Source organism: Hibiscus syriacus, unplaced genomic scaffold, assembly GCF_006381635.1.
Source record: "Hibiscus syriacus cultivar Baekdansim isolate YM2019G1 unplaced genomic scaffold, ASM638163v2 tig00110386_pilon, whole genome shotgun sequence".
In the NCBI taxonomy this organism is placed as follows: Eukaryota; Viridiplantae; Streptophyta; class Magnoliopsida; order Malvales; family Malvaceae; genus Hibiscus; species Hibiscus syriacus.
In genome coordinates, this window is record NW_024062716.1 from 896,035 (window position 1) to 922,207 (window position 26,173).

The following is a 26,173-nucleotide window of genomic DNA, read 5'->3' on the forward strand; positions in this document are numbered from 1 at the left end:
CTAATTCATAAAATCCCCTCCCATCTTCCAAACCAAATTCCGATGCCTAAAATCCCCTCCCATCTTCCAAACCAAATTCCGACGCCGTCCGACCTCTGATCGTCGTTTCGAAACCACCATCGTGTTCATCATCGAGCGAGGAACAAACCCCTTAAATTAATTGAAGTGAAACGCTGCCAAACGCCGTGAATTTCAAGTCAAAGTCTCGACGTTTTTTTAGCACCATCGCCAAGAAAATCTTAAATTCATCGCCGATCGTTGCTCTGTTTTCGACACCTCCCGCACCATTGTGTTCCTTGTGCCGTTTCGAGTCTGCCGGTGTCATCTTTGGTCTCCGTCGACGGCGGCGCGTGAGGCGATGAAACGGTCAAAGTTTCCGATCTATTGAAATCGAGCTCTCCGCCGTTCAAAATTTGAACCGAGCTTTGTAAGTGCCTAAAAATCGTTCAAAATAATTTTTAGAAATTTTTCAGTGATTTATAGGACGCCGGAGGAGGTCCTACACGCCCCCACGCGCCGCCATTGAGTGTGGGGAAGATTTGGCCTGCATAAAATCGGTTTGACCGATCTGAACCGGGTTGACCGGTCTGAATCGGTCCGACCCGACCCGACCCAACCCGTTGACCGTTGACCGGGTGTTAGTTTCCTAATTATTTTTAAAAGGGTGATAGTTTCGTAATTATTTTTAAAAAATGTGATAGTTTCGTAATTATTTTTAAAAGGTGATAGTTTAGTAATTATTTTTAAAAGGGTGGTATTTTCGTAAATATTTCTTAAAAGGGTGAAAATTATATAAAATGGTTTATCAGAACTTTGACCACCTTTGACCAGAACTTTGACCGGATTTGACCGGCCATTAAACGGCCGTTGACCTTTTCCGAGTATACCTATCCTGATATTTTTCAACGTCCCGAATCCGTTTTTGGAGTCCGTTTCACTAAATTCGACCCAAAAGTCTCCAAATCGTCAGTCAACTCAAACCCGTTGACTTTGATTTTGACCAATAATTTAAATTTTTGAAAGGTCATATTTTAAGTTTTTTGACGTCCATAATCTGATTCCGAAGTCTGTTTTGTCAAATTCTGACCCAAAATCCCCGAATCAAGCTTGTGAACCCAAAAGGCTTGGTATTTTAGTATTTTGATTATTTATTTGAGATTTGGTTAAGGAATTGATTCAGTAAAATATTTTATGAAGGTACTCGTGTTTCACCTGAGCGAGGATCAATTAGGTCCGAAGTTGTCCGTTCGTTAGATCAGCCCGAACCGCATAATACAAGAATTACCCGTAGGTTTTCATATATTATTTAGATAAAGATTTAGATTATTTATATTAGGATTCCAATATGGATTTTTCTAATTCGTAGGATCTAGCGCTGCAGCTGAGCATGATCGACAGACCCAACAGTAGGCTTCCCTATCTGGTTTCTCAAACTGTTACAGGTGTGTTTCCTGACGTTGTTATCTTACTGTTTTAAACTATCACATGATACCTGATTTCTGAATAATGGTTAGGCGACACCTGATTTATCGGATATTACTGATCTGATTTATGGTTTCTGTATTTTTTGCATATGATTTTCAAGCATGAACCATTTTCATGTTTTAAATGATTAATATTCATTTCCCCTGAATACATATATGTTTATTACTGTCACTGGGGTGTTATTGAGGGAAGTATTTTAGGCTGCTTTGTTGTGTGCTCAGGGTAAGACCTTATTGGTGTGTTGGTGGGTGTATGGTTCTGGGGAACCTACACATTTTAGTGATCGGAGTGATTGGATGGGGAAGTTATTATCGTAGGCTCCTCGACTTTGTGCTCAAGGTAAGTCCTTACTGGTGTGCAAGTGGGTGTATGGTTTTGGAGAACATACAAATTCTAGTAATTGGAGTGATTGGATGAAAATAGTGTTCATGTTTTTTTAACATGTTTAATAAACTGATTTTTACTGAAATATTTTATATGTGTTTAATTTTACATTGTATGAAAACCACTGGGCTTTTTAGCTCATTTTGTAAATTTTACCCTTTATAAATAACAACAAACCGTAAACTAGCAGATTTGGCATCAAGGGAGATCAACTACTTTTACTTGTACGAACATATATCTTTATATGTTTTCCAGTTGTATTTAGTGACATGTAATTTGTTATCGTTTTGGATATATCTGTATTATCAATGTTTTGCTCAGTATTACCTTAAGGTTTTATAAGTTGTTTTAAAAAAAATCTCTGAATGGGTTATGTGACCACTTAGGTTTGGGTCTAGCGTTCAGGCCGGGTCTAGGGGTTATATTTGGTGGTATCAGAGCCTTCGATTTTAAACACTCAAGCTGTAGATGGGTCCTAAACTATCAATTTTTAATAAATTAAAAAAAACATGTATCCTTATTTTATGATTTAAAGTTTTCTCGAGATCCCTAATGCTAATCTGACATATGTTTCAAATTCTTTCTGTAGAGCCTTATAGATCCAACGATGAGTGCTGTTAGAGGTCGTAGGACAGAATGTGGACGTGGCCGTGGTCGAGGGCTAGTCGTTCGACCTTCTGTTACGATCGATGATCCGATGTCACCACGTGATCCTCCTGTTCCGCAAGTAGATCCGACCCTTTCTCATGATGATCAGTTTACTCCTGTGAGAGACCTTCCCGTCACTGAAGATAAGGATACTGAGATGAACGAAGAAGCCATTAATAGAGCTATCTTTCGCATGTTTCAGAGAGCGGCCAGAGCCCCTAGTAATGTGACTGCAGTGGAGATTTCGAGTTCTTTGGTCGTTGCTGGTGTAGTTCTATTCGAGGGTATTACTGGTGGACCTCTGACAGACGATGAGTATTGGCTGAAGGACACAAAGAGGATTATGGATGAGATGGATCTCAGACCTGAGCAGAAGTTGAAGGGGCCCTAACTATGTTGAAGAAAGAAAGCTTCAGATGGTGGCAATCAATTTTTGGTAGTATTCCAAGGAACCAATTAACATGGGATCTTTTCAAGACACATTTTCGGAGTCGCTATATTGGGGAGAGATATATGCAGGAGTGACGCCAGGAGTTTTAAAATCTGGAGCAGGGTAATATGTCTGTTATGTACTACGAGGTTGAGTTCATCCGATTGAGTCGTTATGCTTCTGGACTTGTTGACACTGAGACAGATCGATGCTTGAGGTTCGAAAATGGACTCAGGTATGAGATCAGGAGTCGAGTCGCTACTCACCGGGAGAGGAATTTGACACCTTGGTTGAGATAGCCAAAAATACTGAGGAAATAGAGTGATTGGGCATGAAGCGCATTAGAGATAGAGATCGAGCTCCAGACCGATTCAGGAGGCCTTCCGGTTCTGTTGATTCTTCTGCACGCCCCAGCAATAGAGGTAGGGGTACGTCTTTATAGAGAAGTGGGGCGAGTGACAGGCCTGTGGCATCCGGTTCTTCAGTTGTACATTCTTCTAGACATGGTGATTCTTCTGGGTGGCAACCTTTGCAGCCATGTGATTATTGTGGGAGACGTCATCCTAGAGAATGTTGGAAGAAATTGGGTACCTGTTTTAGATGTAGTTCTCGTGACCATTTCATGAAGGATTGTCCAGGGCAGCTACCACAATTCAAACACCATTTAGTACTCCCGCTCGTACTCAAGGGACTATTCAGACTCCGGCAGGGAGTCGTAGTCAAGGCAGAGCATTAGGATCGACTAGTAGAGGCAGAGCATCTCAGAGTAGGGGTCCAGTTAGATCTGAGGCCAGACAACCTGCATTGGTTTACACTGCTAGACTTTGACAGGATCGCGATGTGCCTAATGTGATTGCAGGTACTGTTACTATTCATTCAGTTCCCTACTTTGCATTGTTTTATAGTGGTTCTACCAATTCCTATGTATCACATTCCGTTTCTGAGGGTCTAAATATTCCTGTTGAGAATACTAAGCATTCAGTGATAGTTCAAAGTCCCTTAGGCAAGTCCATTGTGTTGGATCGTATTTTTAGAGAGTGTATTATAGAGATCAATAGGGAGATTTTTCTGGCCGACCTGATAGAGTTACCTTTGGAAGAGTTTGATTTGATTCTCGGCGTAGATTTGTTGGATAAACATCGAGTAAATATTGATTTTGAGACCAAGATAGTTATTCTGAATACCCCAGATAATCGAAAGATTTTAATGATCGGGGAACGCCGTGGATTTCTGACGAATGTTGTGTCTGCCTTGGTAGCTGAGAAGATGATTAGGAAAGGTTCTGAGGCGTTTCTTGTTTATATTTTGGACACTAGGAGTCCTCAATCTGATATTGAAGATATCCGGATTGTCAAGGAATTTTTCGATGTTTTTCCCGAGGAGTTGCCTGGATTACCACCGGATAGAGAGGTTGAGTTTGAGATTGAAGTCTATTCTGGTTCCACTCCCATTTCAATGGCACCTTATCGTATGGCCCCAAGGGAGCTTAAGGAACTGAAAGTCCAACTCCAGGAGTTGTTGGACAGGGGATTTATCCGACCCAGTGTATCACCGTGGGGAGCCCCAGTTCTCTTCGTTAAGAAGAAATATGGGACATTGAGACTCTGTATTGATTATAGGAAAATGAACAAGCTCACGGTTAAAAACAAATATCCTATGCCTAGAATCGATGATCTATTTGACCAATTTTGAGGGGCTTCTATCTTTTTAAAAATAGATTTAAGGTCTGGGTATTATCAACTCAAAGTGAAAGATTTGGACATTCTGAAAACTACTTTCCGTACTCGATATGGGCATTACGAGTTTTTAGTGTTGTCATTCGGGTTAAAAAATGCCCCTGCTGCTTTTATGGATCTGATGCATAGGATGTTTCGACCTTATTTGGACCAGTTTGTAGTTGTGTTCATTGATGACATACTGGTGTATTCTAGAACTGAAGCAGAACATGATGAGCATTTAAGGATTGTTCTACAGACTCTAAGGGAGAATAAGCTATATGCTAAGTTGAGCAAGTGTGAGTTCTGGCTCAACGAAGTGACTTTTCTTGGATATATTGTCTCTGTTGATGGTATTTGGGTGGATCCGAGCAAAGTTGAGGCTATTCTGAACTGGAAGCAACCCAGGAACGTTTCTAAGATCCGTAGTTTCTTGGGCTTAGCTGGTTACTACCGTCATTTCATTGATGGGTTCTCCCTTATTGCAGTTCCTCTGACGAAACTATTGAGGATAGATGTTCCATTTTTCTGGTCTGAGAACCAACAAGCTAGCTTTGAGAAATTGAAGATTGTTCTAACTCAAGCCCCAGTGCTGATTCAGCCTGAATATGAGAAAGATTTTTTTATCTTCAGTGATGCTTCTTACTCTGGATTAAGATGTGTTTTGATGCAAGATGGGAAGGTTGTCGCTTATGCTTCATGTCAATTAAAGTCGAATGAGCATAACTATCCTACTCACGATCTGGAGTTAGCTGCCGTGGTTTTTGCTTTAAAGATCTGGAGAAATTACCTCTACGGAGAAAAGTATTATATCTATACTGATCATAAGAGTCTGAAGTATCTGCTTACTCAGAAAGAATTGAATTTGAGACATCGTCACTGGTTTGAGCTTCTAAAGGACTATGATTTTGAGATAGAATATCATCCAGGAAAGTCTAATGTAGTGGAAAATGCCTTGAGTCGTAAGGAGATATCAGATCTCATAGCCTTATTCGCCAACTTGAGTTTATTTAATGATAACAGTATGTTAGCAGAGTTGTAGGTTAAACCCACTTTGGCCCATGAGATTAAGGCCAAACAACTTCTGGATAGCTCATTGCTTCCCATTATTGAACAAGTTAAGCAGGGAACGAGTTTAGAGTATACTGTGAATCAGAATGGTATTTTGTGTTTTCACGGCCGATACTGCGTCCCTAAAGATGATGAGTTGAGACGGGTTATTCTTCAGGAGGCTTATAGTAGTCCTTATGCTATGCATCTTGGCGGGGATAAAATGTACAATAATCTCAATGAGTGCTACTTTTGGACTGGTATGAAAAAGAATATTTCAGATTTTGTGGTGAGGTGTTTGACTTGTCAGCAGGTTAAGACAGAACACCAGCATCCATCTGGATTGTTACAATCATTTAAGATTCCTAAGTGGAAATGGGAGTGCATCACGATAGACTTCGTTACTGGTCTTCCTCTGACTCCTTCTAAAAAGGATTCTATTTGGGTGATTGTTGATCGACTCACCAAGTTAGCGCACTTTATCCCTATCCGGATTAATTATTCTCTGGACAAACTGGCTAAGTTGTACATTTATGAGATCGTTAGACTTCATGGTGTTCCATTGTCTATCATATGATCAAGATCCGAGGTTCACTTCCAGGTTCTGGAAGGCATTGCACGAGGCTCTGGGTACTCGGTTGAATTTCAGTACAACTTTTTATCCTCAGACTGATGGACAGTATGGACGAGTTATTCAAGTTTTGGAGGATATGTTACGGGGTTGTGTGATTAATTTCCGTGGTAGTTGGGAAGATTTCTTGCCATTAGCTGAGTTCACTTACAATAATAGCTATCAGGTGAGTATTTGCATGGCACCGTACGAGGCTCTGTATGGACGTAGATGCCGTACCCCTATATGTTGGATAGAGTTACATGATAGAAAAACTTTGGGTCCAGACTTGGTTCGAGAGACTGAAAATACTGTCAGACTGAACCGTGATCACTTAAAAGAGGCATTTGATAGGCATAAATCATACGCAAATAAGCGACGTAAGGATATCGAGTTTGAGGTTGGAGATCAAGTTTTTCTCAAGGTATCTCCATGGAAGAAAGTATTGAGATTTGGACGTAAGGGTAAGCTGAGTCCGAGATTTATTGGACCGTATCGTATTTTGAAGAAAGTCGGACTTGTTCCTTATCAGCTGGAGTTGCCTCCCCAGCTCAATCGTATTCATGATGTTTTTCATGTGTCCATGTTGAGGCGATACCGTCCAGATCCGGATCATATCATTCAGGTTGATGAGGTAGAGCTGAGACCTGATTTGTCATATGAGGAGGAGCCTGTTTAGGTTTTAGAGTGGGATGAGCGAGTTCTTCGGAATAGGCGTATTCCAATGGTCAAAGTTCAATGGAGTAATCGTAGCCCCTCAGAAGCTACTTGGGAGACATTGGAGTCAATGGAGGCTCAATTTCTTCATCTATTTATATAAGGTAAATTTCGAGGATGAAATTTCTTGTAGAAGGAGAGAATTGTAACAACCCGAAAATTAGAAAAAAAATTAATTTAATTGCATAAATTGGTGAAAATTGGGGACTAAATTGAAAGTTTTTAAAATTTGTAGCCTATTTTAGAGTTGAAGAAAATTCAGGGACCAAGCCTTGAATTAACCCAAAAAGTGTCGGCATGCTTTTCTATTAAAGGAAATGAATTGGTTTCTGCGTGAAAACACAGAAACCAATTCATAAAATCCCCTCCCATACGCCCAACTTCCAAACCAAATTCTGACACCGTCCGACCTCTGATCATCGTTTTGAAACCACCATCGTGTTCATCATCGAGCGAGGAACAAACCCCTTAAATTAATTTTAGTGAAACTCTGCCAAACACCATGAATTTCAAGTCAAAGTCTCGACGTTTTTTTAGCACCATCGCCGAGAAAATCTTAAATTCATCGCCGATCGTTGCTCCGTTTTCGACACCTCCCGCACTATCGTGTTCCTTGTGCTGTTTCGAGTCTGACGATGTCATCTTTGGTCTCCGTCGGCGGTGGCGCGTGAGGCGGTGAAGCGATCAAAGTTTCTGATTTGTTGAAATCGAGCTCTACGCCGTTCAAAAATTTGAACCGAGCTTTGTAAGTACCTCAAAATCGTTCAAAATAATTTTTAGAAATTTTGTTTGTGATTTATAGGACGCCGGAGGAGGTCCCACGCACCCCCACACGCCGCCATTGCGCGTGGGGAATATTCGGCCTGTATAAAATCGGTTTGAACCGGGTTGACCGGTCGGAACCAGTCCTACCCGACCCGACCGTTGACCCGACCTGACCCGTTGACCGTTGACCGGTTTTTAGTTTCGTAATTATTTTTAAAAGGGTGATAGTTTCGTAATTATTTTTAAAAAAGGTGATAGTTTTGTAATTATTTTTAAAAGGTGATAGTTTAGTAATTATTTTTAAAAGGGTGATTTTTCGTAAATATTTCTTAAAAGGGTGAAAATTGTGTAAAATGGTTTATCAGAACTTTGACCACCTTTGACCAGAACTTTGACCGGCTTATTAAACGACCGTTGACCTTTTCCAAGTATACCTATCATGATATTTTTCAATGTCCCGAATCTGTTTTTGGGGTCTGTTTCACCAAATTCAAACCCAAAAGTCTCCAAATCATCAATCAAACCTATTGACTTTGACTTTGACCAAGAATTTAAATTTTCGGAAGGTCATATTTTATGTTTTTCGACGTCCTGAATCTGATTGCGAAGTCCGTTTTGCCAAATTCTGACCTGAAATTTCCAAATCAAGCTTGTGAACCCAAAAGGGTTAGTATTTTAGTATTTTGATTATTTATTTGAGATTTGGTTAAGGAATTGATTCAGTAAAATATTTTATGAATGTACTCGTGTTTCACCTGAGCGAGGATCAGTTAGGTCCGGAGTTGTCCGTTCTTCATATCAGCCCGAACCGCGTATTACAAGAGTTACCCGTAGGTTTCCGTATATTATTTAGATAAAGATTTAGATTATTTATATTAAGATTCCAATATGGATTTTTCTAATTCGTAGGATCTAGCACTGCAACAGAGCGTGATCAACAGACCTAGTAGTAGGCTTCCCTATCTGGTTTCTCAAACTGTTATAGGTGTGTTTCCTGACAGTGTTATCTTACTGTTTTAAACTATCCCATGATACCTGATTTTTGAATAATGGTTACCCGACACCTAATTTACCGGATATTACTGATCTGATTTATGGTTTCTGTAATTTCTGCATATGATTTTCAAGCATGAACCATTTTCATGTTTTAATGGATTAATATTCATTTCACCTGAATACATACATGTTTATTACTGTCACTGGGGTGTTACTGAGGGAAGTATTTCAGGCTCCTTTGTTGTGTGTTCAGGGTGAGACCTTATTGGTGTGCAGGTGGGTGTATGGTTCTGGAGGACCTATATTTTGGTGATCGGAGTGATTGGATGGGAAAGTTATTACCGCAAGCTCCTCGGCTTTGTGCTCAGGGTAAGTCCTTACTGGTGTGCAGGTGGGTGTATGGTTTTGGAGAACATACAAATTCTAGTAATTGGAGTGATTGGATGGAAATAGTGTTCATGTTTTTTTAACATGTTTAATAAAATGATTTTTACTGAAATATTTTATATGTGTTTAATTTTACATTGTATGAAAAACACTAAGCTTTTTAGCTCATTTTGTAAATTATACCCTTTATAAATAACAACAGACCGTAAACTAGCAGATTTGACATCAAGGGAGATCAACTACTTTTACTTGTACGAACGTATATCTCTATATGTTTAAAATATTGAAAATAATCATGGATAAAGTTTAAAAATTCTAAATCATTAAGGGACAAATAAATAAATAAATTGAATTGAATAGTTCATGCATGATAGAGTAATAAATAAATAAATAAATTTAATTAAGAAAATTTATATAAAAGTATTAAATATAAAAAAGTACATTTTAAAAAAGAAAATATGAATATGAATTATTTAGAAATATAAAAATATTGTAATAAAATTTAAATTCTATATTTTAAATTAAATAAGATTTATATATATATATATATATATATGGGTTAGTATCTACTTACACAATGTAAAACTCTTTAGTTTTACATAAATTTACGATTATTAGATGAGTGAAAATAAATGGCTGAGATTAACTCCTTGTTTTTTTCTAGTGAATATTTTTTATTTCCTACTGTTAATCTCATCCATTTATTTTCACTCATTCAACGGTTCTAAATATGTGTAAAACTAAAAGAGTTTTACATTATGTAACAATATCATATATATATATATATATATTAATCTCACACTTACAAGTAGATATCATTTTATTACGGTGGATAATAACAACTAACACAATTCATATTATTGTTGCGGCCGTCTTTCGGTTGGGCACCGGAATTGGGCTTCGACGTGATTAATTGGGTTAGAGTCGCCACCGACCACTTTAAAACGAATTTTGGTGGGTCGGACACCATCTTACCTGATCTGCATTATACTAGAAACGTGTCGAGTTCGGGAGTCGGTTATGGTCAAGGAAGGATTAACACCCTTGAACCGCCCTTTCGGTACCAATTAATTTATTGGTTGTCTTAATTGCGAAAATTTAAAATTTAAATACCGATTCAAATTACTTACCTTGATTGGTTGGAATTCCTCTAAAAATGATCGAAAATGTTAGTCCCGAAGTAATAAATAAATGTTGAATAAATTAAAGAAAAAATATAAAAATAAACTAAAAATAGTAAACTAAATAAAAATAAAAATAAATAATAAAGTCAAAAGAAAACAAAAATAACTAGAATAAAATAAAAATAGTAAAAACACTAAACCAAATAAAATAAATCTATGAAATAAAAATGAGATAAAATTAAAATAATAATAAAAAATAATAATACTAATGATAAAAAACAAATAAATAATATATATACAAAGGTTAGATAAAATAATGATAGTAAAAATAAAAAAATAAATAAAACAAACCATAATTCAACACTCCCACCTAACCTAACCAACTTCAAAATAAGGAAGAATTCCGTGGAGAAATTAAAGTGTGGGTGGGGGCAGCAAATACTAATAACGAAGGTTAGGTAATATATATATATATATATATATATATATATATATATATAATATATATATATATAATATTTAATAAGTAAAAAATAAAATAAAATAAAAAAATAAATAGTAAAAAAAATAGAGATATAAAACTAAAATATATACATATAACGTACATAAAATAAAATAAAAAGAAGAAAAAACAAAAATAATGATAATAAAAATAAAAATATACACAAAAATGTTAGGTAAAAAATACAAAAAAACAATTAAAATAAAATATATATAAATAAAACATTAGATTAATAAATAAATAATAATAATAATGATTAAATTGAATAAGCAAAGACTAAATTGAAATAAAAATCAATCAGGTGACCAAATTAAAACATTAAATTCAATGGCTAAAATACAGAAGATACAACTTACAAGGACCGAGAGTGTAGTTTACCCGTGATAAAAATACGCAAATGCCCCCAACTGAAACTACGTAGATTTAGTCATGATATATGTATAATTTAAGCCCAAAAATGGGCACAATCCCACCATTTTTCATTTCAGCAAAACAACTAGAGAGAGAGTGCGAGATAACTCTCTCGTTGGGGAGGGAACGAACCGCCGCCGCAAGTGGCGTTCTCGGTGGCGCTCGTGGCGACCGACGGTGGCCGGCGATGGGAGATCACTTCTTAAAACGCTCACCTTTCCATCCTCTACCCAAACCCGAAAATAGTTTAGCCTAAAAACGATCAAAATATCCTAGATCTAGGATTTACCTCATGGAAAAATAAAATTCCGGCGACCTTTCGACTAGCTCCAAACCAAGGTAAACCTCTTTCCCTCTCAATTTTCTTTTTTCCTTTCGGTTTCTCCTCGACCGAACCCCCTGTATTTTTTTATTCGAAGACCCCGTTCTATACTCGTATTTCGTATGAAAATTCTAAGAAAAAACCCATGTATTTTCCCTTGAAATCTCTATATTTTCGTGTGTGATTTTGCTGGAAATCTACTGTGTATCCCCCTTTTGAATGTGAGATTACATGAGTATTTATAGTCTAAAAAATAACCTATTTTTAGTGTTTGATTCCGAGTGGGATTCTAACGTGGTTGTTTGTTGATTTATGGGTGGTTGATGCCGATGAAACTGCCAGTTGTTGTTTGTTGCCGTGAGAATCGACGTGTTGAGCTGGTTGTTGGAGAAGTCTTCGAATGAGGAGGATGTGACAGCGAAAATTTAGTGTCTATAGCTACCCCTTTTTGTCATTTTTCGTGGAACGAAAAATAGGACAAAGATAAAAGGACACAAATTTTTGTTTGGTGGAGTTGAAGAATAACTCCCTGTCGAATTGAGTTGCGGATGGCTCATCCGTCGCGAAGTCGAGTCTATCTTGAAATGTACCTGAGGATTTGAATCGGATGTGGCTTCTCGTTGCCAAATTATGGTCAACTTTGGTCTTCTTCTCGGTTTAAAGACCTTAAAATTTGACTATAAAGTAATTCTTTGATTCCACCCTATGGTTGATAGGCCTTCGGGCTAAATGAAATCGAACTCGAAGGGTCTTCGTTGACAGATAGCTTTTCTTGACTTAAGCTATGCTGCCGGAAACTGTTTATTGTCACTAAGGCACGGCTAACCGATGTCTTCTTCTTGACTTGAAAACCTCGACTAAAACCGGAAAATAGTGTGATTGATGTGTTATCGAGCTGAATGGAATCGAACTCGACCAATTTATTGACAGATAGCCCTTCTTGGCTTGAGTTATTCTGTAAATTTGGTTTGCTTATGAGCTGAGTGTAATCAAACTCGAAGGTTATCGATTGGTAGATAACCCTTCTCGACTTACGCTATGCTGCAAATGATGTGCCTTAGAGCTGAGCATGGTCGAACTCGAAGGTCTTTTAGTGACAGATAACCCTTCTAGCCTTGAGTTATGCTGTAAATGATGTGCCCTTGAAGCTGAGTGTAATCGAACTCGAGGGTCTTTGGTAGATAGCCCTTCTCGACTTAAGCTATACTGTAAATGATGTGCCTTGAAGCTGAGTGTAGTCGAACTCAAAAGTCTTTGGTTGACAGATAACCCTTCTCGACTTAAGTTATGCTACTATGCCTTAGAGTTGAGCGTAGTCGAACTCGAAGGTCTTTTGGTCATAGATAACCCTTCTAGCCTTGATTTATGCTGTAAATGATGTGCCCTCGAAGCTGAGTGTAATCGAACTCGAGGGTCTTTGGCAGATAGCCCTTCTCGACTTAAGCTATTCTGCAAATGATGTGCCTTGGAGCTGAGCGTAGTCAAACTCAATTGTCTTTGTTGGCAGATAACCCTTCTAGCCTTGAGTTATGCTGTGAATAAATAAAGAAATGACTTCTCTTCTAAGCCGGTCGTAATTCTTCAGGTGGTTTCCCTGAGTGGGTCTGAACCAAATGATATGATTTTGGAATACACCCCTTCACGGGAATGCCCACTGATAAACTCTGATAGCTGGATATCTTCCATTGTGGAATTGAAATCTGGCTGGAAATATGCTACTCATTGTTGAGTTAAGTTGAAACGGATTCGTTCTAAATTAGTTCTCGAACCCATCTTTCAATCTGTCGAGTTGGTTGAGGTGTAGCTTCCCGCTGCTGAGTTAAGCAACCACCATCAATCTTTACAGATGCTTTTGAATCGAGTATTCTTCGTCTTGAAGTTAAAACTTGACTCTAAAAGTTGTAAAAAATCATGTATGCAAAAAATAATAAATGTGATGCTCTTAAGTATGCCTAAGATGCATACAACATGAATGAATTATGTGTTATCTCTTAGATGGAGTCTCGTGTTTTGTCTGCCAATCTGGTCTTTGGAATCGATCGTGCCCCATTCTCTTTTTGAGCTTTTGGCTTTAAAAACCTTTCAAATCTGAGACTGTTCTGTTTAAAAATATTTCTCTTTTTTTTCTTGTTTTAGGAGGGAAAAGGATAAAAATTCTGTAAAATATTGTTCGCAATTGAATCAAATTGTAAACATGAGTTCAAAGTATATCAAAGGAATCAATAGCTCTTTTTATGCTTTCAGAGTTATAGCTCTTTGACAAATGTTCAAATGGATGAATTGGCTTTAGGTTGACCTAAAGTTTCAGCCATAAAAATTTCATTTTTTCGGTTATTGCAACATGTTTTTCTTTACCTTGGCATTTTAATTGGATGCAGACAAAATAACGCAACTAGCATGATCAACACTAGACCTTTATTTTGGTCCTCTGAAATCTCCCATTTGTTTAAGCTTTGTAGGCTCCTCTAACAAAGGCAATGCAAAAATATCAGTCTAAAAATGAAATTCTTGAGTGCTCGTGTGAATTTGACTATAACAGGTGTTCCTTAACTCCTTAGTCCATTTTACCGAAACTCCTTGCTTAGATAAATTTGATTTAACTTACCGTTATCTGGCTAGTTGAATCCATAAAGCCAGGGCGTTTAACCAAATGTATTAAAGGGACAACTTAACATTATAATCATTTTTATCAAGTTAACTGAAGGGTTATCTCATCACAAAGTCTTCGGCCGACAATAGTAGTGGAGCAAACACCGAATTGCCAAGTGTTTGAGCAATATCATGGTTTGAACGTAATCTATTCATAAGGCCAGGGCTTTCAAGTTTCCTCTATGACCAATTGTCTTAGTGGAATAGCTCACTTTATGGATTTAATTTATTAAGATTGTCAAGAAGAACCTGTTACAGTCTAGGTGTTTGTTGAAGGTAAAAAATTTCATCTTTAGAGTTTAATTTCCAAACAACTGACCTAAACTAGATTCACCTTCTTGACCATTCCATCTGAGAAGACCAAGATCATCACTTAATGTCTTAAAAAAAGTATAGTAATCGTCATATACAAACGATGCCCCACGTTGTCCGCACCTATGCATATCTAAATACCAAGCCTTATGAAGGGAGAAAGCTATATTGGTTGTTTGCAAGAAAATGGTAAAGAGTTTGAGTGTCTCTCTCTGAAGTAAGGTCAAAAGTCATTATTTTATTAGTTTTTGATCATGTTAACTTGTCAAAGATATGTAATTCTGAATCATTTACAGAGTTTCTTAATTCAGTTGATATTAAAAGAATTGCAAATTTGCAAATGTATTCATTGCTCGTCATCATTAAAGTAACATAAATTTATTCAAATGTTCTTACAAAAACTTGAGAATAAATGAAAAAAAAAACTCAAACAGAATACCTCAAATGATGAAATGATCTTCCTCACTTGGATGTCCCCGAGTTGTTGAAATTGATCCAGTTCTGGTTACGCATCTTCTGTACGACTCCCTTGAATGCGTAACAGTTCTCAATAGTGTGCCATGGGACACCGCCATGATATTCACAATGAGAACTCTCATCATACCACTTGGGGTATGGGGGCTTCATGGGTTCCACTGGATATAGTGACACTACGTGGGTGTCAAGAAGTTGTTGATATAGTTCTTTGTATGTCATCGGGATATGGTCGAAATCTTCCCTTTCCTTCCTAGGTTCTTTGGAATCTTGTTTAGAAGTACCTGATGGTACAGTTGCATTTGATTTTGGGCTGGAGATTGTAACACCTTTACTGAGGTATTTGATGTTGTTAATTTCTCCGTCCCTCTACCTCATAAGAGGTTTCTTAATGGCTTCCCCATCCTTTATCTTGCCTTGATTTATGGTCGACTCAACCATTTCTCCGTCCATAACCAAGTCTAAAAAGCTTCCTGATGTGATTGCAACCAGTGTCCGAAGTATGGAGTCTTCAGGGTCTGTACAAAAAGTTTTCGGGTTTCTTTCTCATCCAAGGGCAGATGAACTTGTACAGCTAAATCCCTCCATTCCTGTGTGTATTGCCTGAAACTCTCGTTGCTTCTTTTCCATGCTTTGTAGCATAACTTGATATGACATTATGTCATTGACATGCTTGTATTGTTCCAGAAATGACTTGGCCAGGTCCCTCTAGGTCTTGATATTTAATCGGCTTAACTGATTGTACCACCGGATGACTGAACACGACAGACTCTCCTTGAAGCAGTGGATCAGGAGTTGATCGTTTCGTCCATATCCTGTCATTTTTTGGCAGAATATGGTGATATGAGCGGATGAGCAACTATTCCCGTCAAACTTCTCGAATTATGGGGACTTGAATTTTGGAGAAAGAACCAAGTCTGGGACCAGACTGAGCTCCGCGCCATCGACTCCAGCGTAGTCATGGTCTCCTTTAACTACCTTCATTTGGTCATCCAATTACTTGATTTTCTCCTCCATCTTCTTTGATTTGTCCTCTTTGTCTGAATCCGGTATATGATAATAACCCAGATTGCTCTCAGGGTTAAATATAGAGGACGAGTGCTTCACTTTCGTAGCAGATGAGTCCCCTCAAAGTTCCGGTAAGATTTCAGGTGAGACAACCACTTGTGGGGTAGGTGGTATAGTTACCCCTTCTGGCAAACCTACCCCAGGTGCACTGGTCTGTTGTAGGCCAACTAACTTGGCCACAATTTGATCGACCAAGGACTCTTGGTTTTTCATGATTTTATTCAGAGTACTCAGACTACTCTCGTTTATCTTGTCATCCAATTCTCTTTGGAGCTTCAACATGTTCTCTCAATCTGAGCAATTTGGCTTCTATTTTTTTCTTTTTAAAGCGGGTGTTATGCGGATGGGGTGTGTCCTGAGCTTGAGGTGGTATCTCTAGTATTTGTTCCTTTCCGATGAGACATGTTTCCTTTAGTTAATGTGAATGCAAAGAAACTAACAAAATGCAAAATGTCTAAATGCATGATGCATGAAATGTCTGAGGCATTGATCAAAAAATGTGTCTGTTATTATGAATAATCCTTATTGGGGACAAAAGTGTTACGTCCGAAGAGACAAAAAACTTTTTGATGGTATAGATCCCGCACAGCTTATGACAAGTTGATTCATCTTCCGCCTTTTTTTCACCGGTTGAATATCCCGTCGAACCATTCCAGCTCCTTTGGCTGAACTTGTGCAGGTGACGAGTTGCTTGCCCCAAAAAGGTCTCGAAGGACTGCATCTCTAGCTTTCACTCTATGCCTAGCTTGTTCCAAACGAAAGCTCCATTGGATCCCTCCATCCAAAGTTTATCGACTTGTTTCTGGAATTCATCGATAATGGTCTCCAGCTTAGCTAGGGTTTCATCATCTTGTTCTCTTAGTTTTTGAAAGGACTCTCCGGGTCAGTATCATTTTCCTCGTCTTGCCCCTGCAACCTTTGCCTCTAAGTATTCTTTGACCACGGCTGGACTTCTGAGCTTTTTATCTCTTTGTATTATAACCCCTTTGTCATTAATACAGATTATTCATGTTTAACAAACACGTTTTTGTGGATAAACACCTCGTTTTAAATTATGCAAACGATGAAAACAAAATAACAAATAACAAAAATAAAAAGAGTTAGTGAGTAAATCAAAATATTAATAAAAATGAAAAATCCTATCCCACATGCTTATTGTTCCTACCTGAACATGATCTCTATCCCACATGCTAATTTCAAACAAATCCTAAACGCATATTTGTATAGTTCGCATGCTTTAAACTGAAAGTAAAGCAAGAAATAAAATCAAAGCAGCCTAGGGTTTGGAATGAGGTTTTGGGGTGGGCTCTAATTCCATGTACTCTCCAGGTTTAGGTTCTAAAAAGGTACTCGAGTTCTCCTTGATGGTGCCCACTTAGGCTTGCCAGATCTTTAGTCCTAAGCCCATTACAAGCTCATGTGGACTAAGTTAAACTCGAGAGGATACATTCCCTTATGCCCATACGGAGAATAAATACACACGAAGACATAAAGTATATGAATCTCTAAGGTTACTTGCTAGGCCCATACGGAGAATAAATTCCCAAGAAGGCGCCACTTTTGCCCCTACTTAAAAGGGTTCGGAGCTCGGGTATAGAGCTAGAGATGAAAACTTTGAAAAATCTGAAATCATTAAAAAATATCAGTACAACTATTTATTTGAAAAAAATAATCAAAGGTAAATAATTGGAATCGAATAAATAAATAAAAATAAAAATAAAATACAAGCGAAAATTAACTCCAGCCTGACTCACTTACCGTCCCCAGCGGAGTCGCCAAGCTGTCACGGTTGTCTTTCGATTGGGCCCCAGAATTGGGCTTCAACGTGATTAATTGGGTTGGAGTCGCCACCGACCACTTTAAAACGAATTTAGGTGGGTCGGAAACCATCTTACCTGATCTGCGTTGTACCAGAAACGTGTCGAGTTCGGGAGTCAGTTACGGTCAATGAAGGATTAGCACCCTTGAACCGCCCTTTCGGTACCAATTAATTTATCGGTTGTCTTAATTGAGAAAATTTAAAATTTAAAATTTAAATACCGATTTAAATTACTTACCTTGATTGGTTGGAATTCCTCTAAAAAGGATCGAAAATGTTAGTCCATAAGTAATAAATAAATGTTGAATAAATTAAAGAACAAATATAAAAATAAACTAAAAATAGTAAACTAAATAAAAATAAAATAAATAATAAAGTCAAAAGAGAAGAAAAATAACTAGAATAAAATAAAAATAGTAAAAAAACTAAACCAAATAAAAATAAATCGAAGAAATAAAAATGAGATAAAATAAAAAAAATAATAAAAAATAATAATACTAATGATAAAAAACAAACAAATATATATATATATACACACAAAGGTTAGGTAAAATAATGATAGTAAAAATAAAAAATAAATAAAACAAACCATAATTCAACACTCCCACCTCACCTAACCAACTACATCAATCCATCAAAATAAGGAAGAATTCCGTGGAGAAATTAAAGTGGGGTGGTGGGGGCATCAAATACTAATAACGAAAGTTAGGTAATATATATATATATATATATATATATATATATATATATAATAAATAAGTAAAATAATAAGAATAAAAAATAAATAGAAAAAACAGAGATAAAAAACTAAAATATATACATATAACGTACTTAAAAATAAAAAAGAGAAGAAAAAACAAAAATAATGATAAAAAATAAAAATATACACAAAAATGTTAGGTAAAAAAATACAAAAAAAAACAATTAAAATAATATATATATAAATAAAACATTAGATTAAATAAATAAATAATGTTTAAATTGAGTAAGCAAAGACTAAATTCAAATAAAATCAATCAGGTGACCAAATTAAAACATTTAATTCAATGGCTAAAATATAGAAGATACAACTTACAGGGACCGAGGGTGTAGTTTACCCGTGATAAAAATACACAAATGCCCCCAACTGAAACTACGTCGTTTTAGTCATGGTATATATGTATCATTTAAGCCCAAAAATGGGCTCAATCCCACCATTTTTCATTTCAGCAAAACAACTAGAGAGAGAGTGAGAGAACCCTCTCATTGGGGAGGGAACTAACCGGCGCCGTAGGTGGCGCTCCCAGTGGCGCTCGTGGCGACCGATGGTGGCTGGCGATGGGAGATCACTTCTCAAAACGCTCACCTTTCCATCCTCTACCCAAACCCGAAAATAGTTTAGCCTAAAAACGATCAAAATATCCTAGATCTAGGATTTACCTCATGGAAAAATGAAATTCAGGCGACCTTCCGACAAGCTCCAAACCAAGGTAAACCTCTTTCCCTCTCAATTTTCTTTTTTCCTTTCGGTTTCTCCTCGATCGAACCCCTTTTATTTTCTGATTCGAAGACCCTGTTCTATCCTTGTATTTCGTATGAAAATTCTAAGAAAAAAACCCCTGTATTTTCCCTTGAAATCTCTGTATTTTCGTGTGTGATTTTGCTGGAAATCTTTTGTGTATCCCCCTTTTGAATGTGAGATTACACGAGTATTTATAGTCTAAAAAACAACCTATTTTTAGTGTTTGATTCCGAGTGGGATTCTAACGTGGTTGTTTGTTGATTTGTGGGTGGTTGATGCCGATGAAACTGCCGGTTGTTGTTTGTTGCCGAGAAAATCGACGTGTTGAGCAGGTTGTTGGAGAAGTCTTCGGATGAGGGGGATGTGGCAGCGAAAATTTAGTGTCTACAATTATAAAAACAAAGAAAATGCCATATTGAGTGGATACCAATTAGTACGTAAGTCAACTTCATTTATTGCAATATATTATTAAAAGATGATGAAATTTTATCTTTATCTGTCGTTCAATACATTAGATATCAATAATTAATTTAAAAAATATATTAAATTTAAATCTATAATTTAGAGGTATTAATAAATTGTGAAACCAAATTATATAATTTTGTACTTAAATTTGTTATTTATTAGCCAATTAGGCTTTGACAAAAAAAAATGGTAAAATTTAGAAATATGAGCCTCAAATCTGAGTTTTATAAATTATGGTTGGACTCATTGTTTGTAGGATGTTATTGTGATAGATATCGTGGGATGTCTTACTTCACGCTTAATTGAATGGGGATGAGTACATATTTCGCGGGTGGTGAAGCGAAAATGAAGACACTTTGTGAATGATGGGGTCGACGTGAGTATGAGCTTATACTCACCTCATCCCTATCCCCATTCGTCATGTTTCATTCTGACCCCTCTAATATCATTGTTTCTATTTATATATTATGTAAGAATTTTATTTTTTTTAACTCGTTTTGAAGTTATTTTAATTTAACATAAAGAGTCGTGACAATTTATTATTTTTTAGAAAATGGTAAAAGTAATATTACGTGTAATGAGAGCATGGGAGAACGATATTTCACTCTTTTTAATAAAAAAATTATTTACATTTATTTAAATAATATTTACAAATATATTATATGGAGTTGGTCTCAACCCATATACAATAAGGATTAAATGAGTCTCAAGATCCACATGAACTATGGGACATATATTTTTGGGTTTTATAATTATAGAGAATAACGAGACGATAATAAAAATAAAAATTCTCAACGAAAATAGTACGAAAAGAGTATCTCACATTCGCCCTGCCCGATTCACATACATCTCTGTCTATTTGATTCTAGTTCGAATTAGTTTTAATTGCTGAATTATATGATTTAATGTGATATATATTAACTACAACTTTTTGATGCCATAACATAAAAGTATACATTATCATTCACCAACAAAGGAGTATATATTATCATCTCATTCATCATAAACAAACAAAACAAACAATAATAAAAAAGTAAAATGGTACGTGAGGCACTTGTATTCTTTTAAAATATTAATATGACCCTCGAATTAGTTTTACACTTAATGTGATTCTTTGATCAACGATTTCCATCGTTGATCCTCAGTTTCTTTTTTAACAAAACTAACTATTTTTACTTTAAAAAATCTAATAGTTATTTGATTTCATATCACTCATACAACACAGAAGGAAAATTGGTGGAAAGTGTATAATGTTTTGCTCTTATATTCTTCTTCTATTGACATTAATGAATTTTTTTTCTACCCGTAGTTTTTCCCAAAAAAGTTTCTTACGTAATATCTTGGTGTCTATTTTATTGGGCAATCATCATGCATGTCATTATCTTCTAACAACCTTCGTGGCACGAATTTATCTGTTTTTGTGGCACACTTTTCTATGCTTTTTTTGGCACGTTTTCTATCTTCTTTATCGATCGTTTGACTATTTTGTTTTGTTCAATTTTTTAGGATTGAATTTAACATCGTCTTGACTGATCAAGATGTCACTTATTTGTTATCATGTTGAATTGTCATGCTTTGGACCCTCGAATGAATTTGGATATGTGATTTGTGTTCGAAGATAGTTTTCTCATGATGCTCGACTCTAATTCACGATTATCGGTGGTCTTTTAGTAGTTTGATCCTCCGTTGTGATTCGTTTATCGATACAATCAGATCTATTCATATTTTTATTTTTTCAAGTTTTTTTGGATGCGTTTTTAACATTTTCCTTGTATGATCATAAGTGGTTAATTTGTGTCAATGATTATAAAAGATGTCTTAATTATACATTTAGTTTATGCTTATAATTGTAAATTGAATTATAATTTTGAGTTTTTCTTTTTTAATAAAACTAACTAGTTCTACTTAAAAAATCATATAGTTATGTGATGCCATATCACTCATACAACACAGACAGGAGAATTCGGGGGAAGTGTATAATGTTTTCCGAATAGGAAAAGATGCAAAGAAAAGAATAGTTTAATTAGGGATTTAAGAATGGATATCTATCAAAATATTACAAACAAGGCATATGGCACTTTCAAGTATAATTTGGTCCCCCATCATTTCCCACTTCAGTGGTAGGTCCAAAGCCCTCTCCCACTTCACAAAAATCAACCAAAATTCCATCCCCGTTTCATCAGTGTTCCGTATGAAGTAGTACCACCTTGTATTCCACATTTATCTTATGTTCAATGAGTATATTAAACCCACACCACAATCACATGCTATAAAAGCATACCAGCCTCAGACTCGTATACCTCTGCAGGATCAGAAGAAATCCCCAGCAGTAGAGTTAAGAGAAACAGCAATGGAGAAGAAGACGAAGGTGAGGAAAGGGTGGCTTGGCGTTAAGGCTGGATTAGAGGACGACGAACAAGGCTTTCAACGATTCCTGATTCCCATATCTTACCTTTACCATCCTCTTTTCCAGCAGCTGCTGGACAAGGCTCATGAAGTATATGACTATCACACCAGGCGGGACTCTAAAGCTGCCGTGTTCTGTCGACGATTTTCTCAATATCAAGAGGCGCGTGGAGAAGGATTCCAACCATCGTTATCATCATCTTCCTCTCACCTTGGCCTTCCACCCCTGCTGAATTATTTCATATGGAGAATTATATTCTCACTAACTCACATACACACACTTATTTGTTTATCTTCTACTTTGTATATTTTCTTTTTGTTGCCCTCATGGCTTCAGGGCTTCGTCCTGATTAATCCGAACCGATCTGTATCATGCATTTAGAGTTTTGGTAGATGAATCTCTTAATATAGATTTTCTACATATACTAAACCTCAAACTCCATGTATGCTTAAACGATATTAAATTGTTTATCACTTAAATCAATTCCGTTTATCTTCTAATTTGTATACGGAGATTGTCTTTTTTTCTTGGGGTTTGTGAGGTTCATACTGTCTCAAGTTATATTTTCCAACTTCTTGTGACATGTAAAAAAATTTAACAAAGTGGAGGAGGTTGAAGCTTCTCATGTATATTTTCCAATTATTAATAATGAAAAACGAAAGTATTGAGTAGTCTTCTCTAGATGGACTCCAACTTTATTCTAGTGGAGGATCGTTTGACATTTTTTTTAATGATTAATTTGCCTTTCAAATTCGATAAAAAAACGATTTAATGTTTTTATCCTATCAGCGTTCACTGTGAAATTGGATGGGAGTCGCCATCGACATTTGGGTTAGGTAGGTCGAATACCTAAAATCATATTTTTAAAATAATTTTAAGAAAAATCGTTTTTAGAATCGTAAAAGATTTAATTAGTAAAATAAATTAAATTTATTTCGAATCTCATTTCGTTCGAACGTCATTTTAGATTGTACCACTTCGATCAAGTGATACTTTCCACGTCCAATCTACAAATACTTTCTTGAAATTATCTAAAACAAATTGATAAATAAAGAACATAATGAAAACAAATACAATTTGAAATTTATAAAAATAAACATTTACAACTCATGAAACTAATAATGTATCTAAAATAATACCGAGAGTCAGAATATACAAAATACATATACATGAAGGATTAGAACAAATTAAAATTTTACAAATCAAAATATAAATAAAAAAAATAATCATATTCGATTTAAATGACCCAAAATAGCAAAAACAGAAACTTAAAGGACTAATCTAGCAAAGACAAAAACTTAAAGGACTAAATAACAAAAACATAAACTTAAAGGACAAAAATAGAAAAAACATAGATTAAAGGGCAAAAAATGAAAAAATAGCGATTTAAAGGACTAAACAATAATTACAAATAAACCATAGCCAAAATCACAAATATTAAACAGTACAAGCACTAGAAATGAAAAATAACCCAAAAATAATGTTAGGGACCAAAATAAAGTAAACCAGAAACATGACAGGCCAAATAATAATTAAAAAATATGTAAAACAATGACCAAAATAAAATATTTACAAATGTCAAGGCTGAATTCAAATATCAAGGAAAATATACAAAACATTAAATTAGTGACTAAAATGGAAGTTTCATAAACAACGAGAACAATGTCTAACATTTACAAAATATATCTATAATAATAGTCAAGTGACCAAAATACAACTTTTTACAAATGCAGGGAATAAAGTCTAAAAAAATAAATTACAATCAATGGCTAAAATAGATGAGCCCTTTTCAGCTACTCCATTAGTGTTGAAAACATTTTGATATTTCGATATAACAAATGAATTTTAAGATTTTCCAAATGATTTTCTAAGTATATTCGATATAACTATTCGAATATCAAAACATTACTCCAAATCTTTCAAAAATCATTTTTAATCCTTACTCAAGTGTAAAATTAAGTTTTAATCTTAAAACAATTTCAAAATAATTTTACAAAGTATTTCAAACCATTTCAAAGCCAAAAATTCCAGATTGCTTAGAGGGAATCGATTCCCCCCCAAGGGGGTACTGATTCCCCCTGAATGGTTTGACTCCGAGAATTCCAGTATGCTCGGAGGGAACCGATTCTCCCCAGGGGGTACCGATTCCCCCCTTGTATAACGATCTAAATATTTGAATTTTACACTTAGGGAACCGATTCCCCATAGGGGGTACCGATTCCCCCCACGCTCCAAGCTGTTTTATTAATTGTTTTCACACTAAAACGGCTATATGATCTTCACTAATCATCCCCAACGTTCAGAAGTGATTCAAGGTGTATTTAAACAAGTTCTAAAGCCTTTGATCAATAAGAAATCATAGAGAAACAAGAGAGAAAGCATCAAACACCAAGTTTGTGCAAATCAAGCCAATTTTCCTTTCAATATTCATTTTGCTTTCAAAGAACACCATTTGTGCTCATTTGTAATTATTTGTGAGTGTTCTTTTCTTGTTCTAGAATTGTGCAAACATCTTACCTTGTGAGGTTTTCCTTGTAAGTTTGCAAATTTGTGTATTTCTCTTTGAAAAAGAGTGTGCTACAGAATTTGGGGTATAATTCTTGAGGGAGCTGTAAGGTTACTCTTTGTCCTAAAAAAGAAAGAACAAATTAGTGAATTTGTTGGAAAATGCTTAGTGTGGATAGCTAAGGTAGTGGACGTAGACTTTGGTTGATAAAGTCGAACCACTCTAAATCGCTGTGCAATTCCACCAAAATTTTAATTGCCAATTCACCCCCTCTTGGTCGATTCCGTCAATCGATTAACTTAACAATTGGTATCAGAGCTTAACTCATTTGAAGGTTTAATCGCCTCTTGAGTCGATTCGAGAAGAGTTATATCGATAATCAAAGTCATCAATGGCCTCCGCTTCAAACTTCGACTCCAGTCTCGATTCGATGCCCGTCAACAAGCCTCCTTTCTTCAATGGGGCTAACTATGCCTATTGGAAGAATAGAATGATGTACTTCATTCAAGCAAGTGACATGGGAGCATGGAATGTCGTAGAAGAAGGATACTTCAAGCCTCTCACTCATCCAAGATTATGGAGTGAAGGAGAGACAAAAATGTTCCAGCTCAACTCCAAAGCCATCCATATCATATTTTGTGCTCTTGGACCAGATGAATATGGAAGAGTTTCATCTTGTACAACCGCCAAAGAAATATGGGACAAACTTCAAGTCACTCATGAAGGTACCGATGAGGTAAAGAAATCTAAAATTAGTATTCTAACGCATAACTATGAAAATTTCAGGATGAAACCAAATGAAGATATCAAAACTATGACGGATAGATTTTCAACGATTGTCAATGGTCTCAAATCATATGGAGAGATCATTTCAAATGAAAAGCTTGTGAGGAAGCTAGTCTATTCCCTCCCAAAATCGTGGCAATCAAAGAAGACGACAATCATCGAGTCTAAGGATCTAACATCCTTAACTCTTGAAGAGCTAATCGGTTCACTCCTCACTCATGAAATGATGCTTGAAGATGAGGTGGACCTTGATAAGATTGAAGAGACACCAAAGGAGAAGGAGAAGAAGAAAAACATTGGAGTTGCTCTCAAATCCACAAAAAATGAGAGTGATTCGGATGAAGATGACGATGACGAAGAAATGGTATTGTTTGCCAAACGGTTCAGAAAAATGATGAGACCTTACCGAGGAAGAAAATTCAAACGAAATGAAGGCCTAAAAAATAAACCAAAAGAAAAGGACCCAATTATTTGCTATGAATGCAAAAAGCCAGGGCATGTCAAATATGATTGCCCACAATTAAAGAGGAAGGGTCAATCAAAGAATAAGAACAAGGCTCATGTGGCTACATGGAGTGATGAAGAAGGTTCCGATGAAGAGGAACAAGAAGTAGCAAACTTGTGCTTGATGGCATTCGGG